At 37.1% G+C, this 7,816-nt stretch overlaps 1 pseudogene; it reads right to left on the reverse strand.

The window, feature by feature from the left end:
• Positions 1-218: 218 nt before the first annotated feature.
• On the reverse strand, positions 219-486 carry LOC102486045 (dynein light chain 1, cytoplasmic-like; annotated as a pseudogene).
• Between the last annotated feature and the right edge of the window lie 7,330 nt (positions 487-7,816).

A 7,816-nucleotide genomic window follows, 5' to 3' on the forward strand; every position in this document is an offset into this window, starting at 1 on the left:
AAGTGTGAAATAGAAAATAAATCAAATGTAAGCTGTTTTGCTTAATTGTTTTATAACCACAACAAACTAGTACAGAGAGTGCCTCGCGTAAAACAATAAATTTTCAAAGATTGAGATGTTCCCTTAGCTAAGCTGAAGATTTCAGTCTAGTATTTGGAATTTAGGCTGCAGTCCTTGGTTTTGGGTTGATCACTGGGTGTGTGACACAGTCCGTGCTTTTAACCAGATTTGGAGATAAGACTGGCCATTTGGCCCAGGTAGAAATAGATGAAGTGTTTGGTTTCGTGTGTCACGTAACTACTGAAGTTCCTCCCCACTATGCGGTGCCAGGTGGGGTTGTTGTACTTCTTGCCAAACTCCTTTATATTGACCCTAATGTCCTTTTCTGTTATATTTCTCCAAGGCCTGAGTTGTGCACTCCACTGAGTCCTATTGCATCTCTCCTGACATGTCTGCATTTTTGATCATGGCCTTTCGGTCACACATGGTTACCGTGGAACCAGGGGCTGGCTGACAGCAACAGTCTTCTGGGGGAGGTGCTAGCACAGCTCAGGCCCAGCAAGATCAGCCATGGTTACTCAAGCCATGGAGCATCTCGCTGCTTACGTTCCTGAATTTTTTTTTTTTTTTTAATAATACAGAACAGGTACATGACAGAGAAAGAAAGAAGTGCCTTGGACAGGATTTATCACATCATGATCCCCCTTCCCAGGCCTCTCCTGAGTGCCTGCATACAACTCAGAGTGTTTTTAGGCCAACCCAGGGATCCAGACCTATGGTCAGCCATGTGGCTATCAGCCTTGCAGGGCTCTGGCTTTACCCCCTGTTATAGCAGCTGGCTTACGACATGTTTTTAGATATACCTAAGAATAAGTTATTTAGACAAACTGCAGGAAAGAAATGTTTTTTACAGAAACATGGTACACACATAAAGAAGCACCAATTTGAAAAAAAAGAAAAAGAAAAAAAATTAAGTAAAAACATTGCTGGTGGTGATAGTAGCCTTTGTGTCTAAAAGGTCATTTTAGACATATACTAAGGAAATGGGTAGAAATGGCCACACCACAGTCCCTTCTCCTCCATTCTCCTACCAGGATCTTGGTCATGCCAAGCACATGTGCCTGGTTTGATTTTCAAGACACCAGGTCCACGACTCAAACCATGGTCAGCCATGTGGGAATCCAGAGATGTAGCCGCTACACCTTTTGCTGGCCCTAGATTATATTTCTATTCTTTAAATAAGTTACTTTAAGCATGCTGTTTTGGTACATTTCTCACATTTTTATGCTTTTTATTTTAAGGGAATGTTATGTATTTATTAATCCTATGTGTTCTTTTCTCTAAAGTCTTCTCTCTACTTCATTATCATACCCTAAAGATTTCTCTTAAGTGTAACTTATTTTTAAGGTTACTATAATGATTAAATGAGTTATTTAAGTACACAAAAATTTCAGCTACCCCCCCAGAATATACTTTTTTATTATAACTAAATTATCTGTAATTTAATATTTTAAATAATTCTGTTCAAGATTAGAGTTACATATCCTGAATGCTTATTTCTATTTAAGTCATTCAGATATGTTACATGTTCTCATATTAGCTTTTTAAATTTTTTTACAGTGCCTTCTTGGATTCAGTCAAGAATAAAAATGACTGGTCAATCAGAAAAGTTTCTACTAATTGTACCTGACTGCCTGTTTTTTAGGAATTCTACATTTGTTATATCCTTGAATTTTTTAGAATACCCAGAGAATGAGTATTTAGATTAATTTTTTGTGTGAATGCTTTATCTTAACATTTGTTATTGAAAATTTCATTTAATGTATTTGTACAAGTATAAAATTGGATTTTTTTTTTGATGACTTGAAGAAGCAGCAGGCTATTGTGTTCTGATTTGACAGTGTGACTACTAATCTATAGTTAGGTAAATAAAGTAGACGCAGACATTAAGTATGGGTCTTGGTTTAATAATTTGAGCAATTAGTTTAGTTTTGCAAGCAAAACATAATCAAATATTAACTGTGTTGCAGTGATTAAAAAATACCAGAGATATCAAAAGGAGGATTAAAGGACCAGCCAATTGCATGGAGGCACTGGATCCTATGTGACCAACTACATGGTTTGAATCTCAGACCTAGCAGCTTAAAAACCATGCTGGGCAGGGACCAGCAGGTGACATAATGGTTACATCACTGGACTCCCACCTAATCGACTATGGTTTGAGTCCCAGACATGGTGACTTTAAACTTACACCGGGTATGTGTGCGTGCACGCCCAAGATCCTGAGAGGAGAATGGAAGATGAGGGATTGTAGCATGGCCTTCTTCCCTGGAGTGGTATTTCTTGCTTTCTATCTGTCTCTCTCTGCTGAGCACATGTACTCTATAGCAAAAATCTCTTTCTCAAAAACAAACAAACAAACAAACAGACATGCTGGGCACGTGTATATGTCTAGAATCCTGGGAAGACAATGACTGCATTTGTTCATCCCCGAAGGGATTTCTCACTTTCCTTCTCTGTCTTTCTCCAGCAAGTGCACATGCCCTGCAGCAAAAAGACTATCAATAACAACAAAGAGTCATTGCTAAATGAGCGATATAAATAAATAAATTAAAATGAATTGGCAGTAAGAGAATGATCTTTTAATGACCACGGAAGGCTGCTTTAAGGAAAGAGAAAAATTTGCATGATCTTCAAACATTGAAGTAGGACTTAAAACATTAATTTCTAAAAATAGTTTATTGAAATATAATTTATATCTCATACACTCCACTTATTTAAAATATATAAACTTGGCCATTAAAACCATTTTTATGTGTGCAATTTAGTGTCGTTAATTATATTCACAGTGTTGTACAACCATTATCACTCTCTTATTTCCAAAATTTTTATCGCCCTAAGCAGAAATTCTGTAACCATTAAACAAAAATTCTCCATTTCGGGACCAGCAGTTGGTGAAATGGTTATGTCGCTGGACTCCCATGCATATTATTATCACAAATTTTCCATTTCTAGTTTCTAGAATTTTTTTTTAACCCTATTTCTGACCCTCTGTCCTTTCTCACCCTCTTCTCACACTATCTCTGGAGTCTACAATTACCTTTTTCTATGGTTTTTCTGTGCAAAATGGGTCTTGACTTGCTGTTGACCCATTTCCTGGGAAACCTCAAATTTTTGTCCTTAGAAACATTACAATTTATTTTACTGACATCTAATCCCTTTTTGATGGGCCCACTTATTATCTGAACTTTATTTGGGGCCCCAAAAGTCTAAAATCTTCATTACTATAGTTTAGATAACTTAGTAGGAGTATAATTCTCTGACCAAGTGACAACTGCTTCAACATACACATGAAATAACTTGTTTTTGTTTTGTTTTGTTTTGAGAAGTTTTTGCTATAGGGCACATGTGCTCACCAGAAAGACAGACAGAAAGCAAGAAATCACCACCCGGGGGGATGGCCTCGCCACAATCCCTTCTCCTCCATTCTCCTCTTGGGATCTTGGGCATGCACACACATGCACCCAGCGTGAGTTTAAGCCACCGGGTCCGGGACTCAAACAGCGGTCTACTACATGGGAGTCCAGCGACATAGCCATTACGCTAACCGTTGGTCCCTGAAATAACTTGTTTTTTATAATTACATTAGCGGATTTGGATTAACTGAGGAAAGACTTAGAATGCAGGGTGAAGTCTGTTTTGTACTAACTCTGACAAGGATGGGGGGGTCGGGGATGTTCACCAATGCAGCCAGAAACATTAAAGTTAGTGTAAGAAGTCAAAATAGTTTTCAAGGGAAGCCAAACAGTAAGTGGGACCAGCAAACCATAAAAATAAACAAAAAGAATGAAATAAGGAGTGTAAAATCAAGTAGAAATAAGAGAGTGGGTTCAAAATTTGGATCATGGAAAGCCAGCTGAGACTGGGAGTTTGTTGTGGTATCTCATGACCCTGTGAGGGTATTAGTTCTCTGTTTTGTTTATCTCTCCCCCTCAGGAGAAATAAACTTAAATACAAAATAGGATTATGATTGCCACATATATGTCTAATTGTCTGTCTTACGGGTGCTATAATACTTGTGGTTGCGTTTATAGTGATAAGTTAAAGTGTGTAGGTCTGGTTGGCCACTATTTCTGAACTTTAGAAACTGAAAAACTGAAGGGACCAGCAGTTAGCATAATGGCTATGTTGCTGGACTCCCATGTAGTCGACTGCGGTTCAAGTCCTGTACCTGGTGACTTAAACTCATGCCGGGCGCGTGTGCATGCGTGCCCAAGATCCCAAGAGGAGAATGGAGGAGAAGGGATTGCGGCGTGGCCACCCCCCTGGGGGGTGATTTCTCGCTTTCTGTCTCTCTGTATCTCTCTCTGTGTCTGGAGAGCGCACGCGCCCTATAGCAAAAGCCTCTGAAAAAAAAAAAAGAAACTGAAAAACTGATATATAGTCTGTTTAGGTATTCACAAGTATACTTACTTATATATACTTTAAAGTTATTTCCATGTGAAAATTGTCTAAGAAATAAGGATACATTTTTTCTAAATATTAAGTTTCTTCTTTGTTTTTTTTTTTTAACTGGCAATTGGTGATGCATGAACTCATCTGTAAAACTATAATAATAATCTCTGACTTACCTACTTCAAGATTCCTTGCTTGGGTAAAATGAGAATATATATGCATACTTTTTTGCAATATATAAAGTTACATATAAATTTTAGTTGTTATTAAGTATTTTTCTTCAAAAGCCCTTTATTAAAATCCTATAGATTATAAAGCTGGGGCCCCACAGGTGGTGTGGTGGTTGGGGTGCTGGATACCCATGCGACTGACCATGGTTCAAGGCCCAGACCTGGTAGCTTGCTATTGCACTTTTATTCTCACTCTCTCTCTCTCTGGTCAAATTAAAAAGTGGAATAATGAATAAAAATTAAATTAATTTTTTTTTTTGCCATAGTATGCCACCATGCCCTAAATAAAACAATTATCTTTAAAAAAAGATAGAGACTATAGGAACCAGCCTATGGCATAATGATTACATCACCGGACTCCCACATAGTCAACCGTGGTTCGAGTCGTGGACCTGGTGCCTTAAAACTCATGCCAGGTGTGTGTGTGTGTGTGTGTGTGTGTGTGTGTGTGTGTGTATGCCCAAAATCCCAAGAGGATAATGGAGGAGAAGGGTTTGAAGCATGGCCATCCCCCCGTAGGGGGGAGTGACTTCTTGCTTTCTGTCTCTCTGTTTCTCTCTGTCTCTTTGGTGCCCTATAGCAAAAATATCTCAAAAAATAAAAAGAATATAAGACTGTATGGATAATAAATAATATTCCCCACTTTTCAAGGATCTCACAGTCTAGTAGAAATCTAGATATCAAAACATAAAATTGATACATAGTACAATGTTATTAGTGCTTTAATTAGGGAATATGTAAGAGCAATAAGAAAGAAGTACCTCTAAGTCTTCTTAGGTTCCTTAGGCAAGGTAGTGCAGAAAAGGAGACCTAGAATATGGATAGGAGTTTGGTAGGCAGTAAAGGACGGACATTTGGAGGAGAGTGAGCATCATGCACCAAACACGTGGCATAGATACAGGGGAGGTTGTAGTATATTTAAGAATGGCAAGAAGTTTAGTGACCTAACGTATGAGACAGGTGAGAGACAGGAGACTACAGAGGGAGTCTGAAGCTTATTAACAAGAGCTTTTATGCCCAGCTGAGGACCTGGGATTAAGTACAAGTAATATAGAGACACTAAGTAAGTAGGGGAAGGTCAGGATCCAGTTTTTTTATTAAAAGATTACTGCTCTAAAAAAAAATAAAAAGAACACTGTTGACTGGAGAAGGACTGGAGGAAAGAGAAGCAGATCTCTTAGAAAGATATTGTAGTATTTCCAGTATGAACTGATTTAGGGTAGTACTAAGATGATAGAGGGAATACAGAAAAGGTATTTTGGGAACAAAATCAGCAAGAGACTGAATAGTTTGTGTGGTTTAGACTCTCAGGCTTATTTATCTCTGTTAAATCCCTCTGATAAAAAAATTTGCCAAGTCATATGACTGTTGGAATGAGATTGTAAAACAAGTCTAGCAAGTGCTTAGGTACTTTTAATGTTGGATAAACTTGTTAGTCACCACACTGAAATAATGTTTATGTGTGTGTGTGTGTGTGTGTGTGTATTTAATTTTTAATTTTTATTTTTTACATGGAGATGCAAGATTAAAAGGATGAGTGTGTGATAGTTTTGTCAGTGAGTTGATTTCCTGTCTTAACATTTCATCAGATAGCACATGAAAAGTCATACTAGGGATGTCTGTGTTCAGTCTTGGGTATAGAGTCTAGAATTAGGAATATTGACTTTAAAATTTCAAGAGAGGGGACCAGCAGATGGTGTAATGGTTATGTCTCTGGACTCCTATGTAGTCGACCGCAGTTAGAGTCCCAAACCTGGAGGCTAGAAACTCACACCAGTTGTGTGTGTGTGTGTGTGTGTGTGTGTGTGTGTGTGTGTGTGTGTCCGTGTCCAGAATCCTGAGAGGAGAACACAGGAGAAGGAATTGCAGCATGACCATCCCCTCGGGGGGTGATTTCTCACTTTTCATTTCTCTGTCTCTCCCTCTCTCCAGTGAGTATAGGCACCCTATAGCAAAAAATAAAAATCTCTAAAAGAACATTTTTTTTCAAGAGAGAATTCATTATGTCAAATAGCATTTTATTAGCAAGAAGTCCATATATGTATATATTAGAAGAAAAACAGTTTTATAGAGATATAATTCACATACCATATCATTTTCCTTTTTAAGGTACACAGTTTAGTTTTTAGGGTATTCAGAGTTGTGCACCCATCACCACAATCAATTAAGGTATTTCATCATCCCAGATGGAAACCCAGTTCCCATTAGCTGCCATTGTCATTTTCCCCACCTACTGAAAGCTCCAGGCAACCATCAACCTACTTTCTACCTCTACAGATTTACCTTGAACAGGCATTTCATATTTTAAAAAATGAAATGCAGTCATTTGTGACTGACTTCTTTCACTTTACATGTTTTCAGAGTTCTCTGTTGTAGCTTGTATTGGTTCATCATTCCTTTTTATTGCTGAATAATATATCATTTTATGGATATATCACATTTATCCATCTGTTGATGGCACCTCTTTTTTTTTCTCCTTTGGGGCTATTATGAATAATAGGTATGAACATTTATGTGTAAGTTTTTATTTAGACTTTTATTTTCATTTCTCTTACATTGTATATATCCAAGAGCAGCAGTAGAATTCTGCCTAGGAGAAGAATTGGCAACTCATATGTTTAGCCTTTTGAGAAACTCAAATATTCTTAACTTTTGAATATTTAAAATGGAATTATTTAGATAACCATTTAAGTACATACAGCTTTCTAGTTCCTATTGATACATATGTTTCTATCATTAGACTATATTATCAATAATTTTAGTGGTCAGCAATTTATTTATAAAGGATCCTTACAGTTTTTTAAAAAATCATTCCAGTGCTCACTTTTGAATGATTTTGTTATTGAGTTGATACTTTGTTTTACTTGCAGAAACACTTCTAAAATTTTGGGTCATAGCTCACTTTCATTATATCACTATATTTAACTGTTAAATTATGTTTTCATGCATTTAATTCAGATCATGTTAAGACATGTTTGGATGTATACTTAAGGCCTTTTACTATGTAGGCAGTGAATTTTTCTTTGAGCAGTGTCACAGAGGGTCTTGATTCTTTTAATAAAAATTGGGGATATTTTATTAACATTGGGGCATGTCAGTACAATATGATGTAGACAAATACATGCAATTCA

This window comes from Tupaia chinensis, unplaced genomic scaffold (genome assembly GCF_000334495.1).
Source record: "Tupaia chinensis unplaced genomic scaffold, TupChi_1.0 Scaffold146346_1, whole genome shotgun sequence".
NCBI lineage: Eukaryota > Metazoa > Chordata > Mammalia > Scandentia > Tupaiidae > Tupaia > Tupaia belangeri.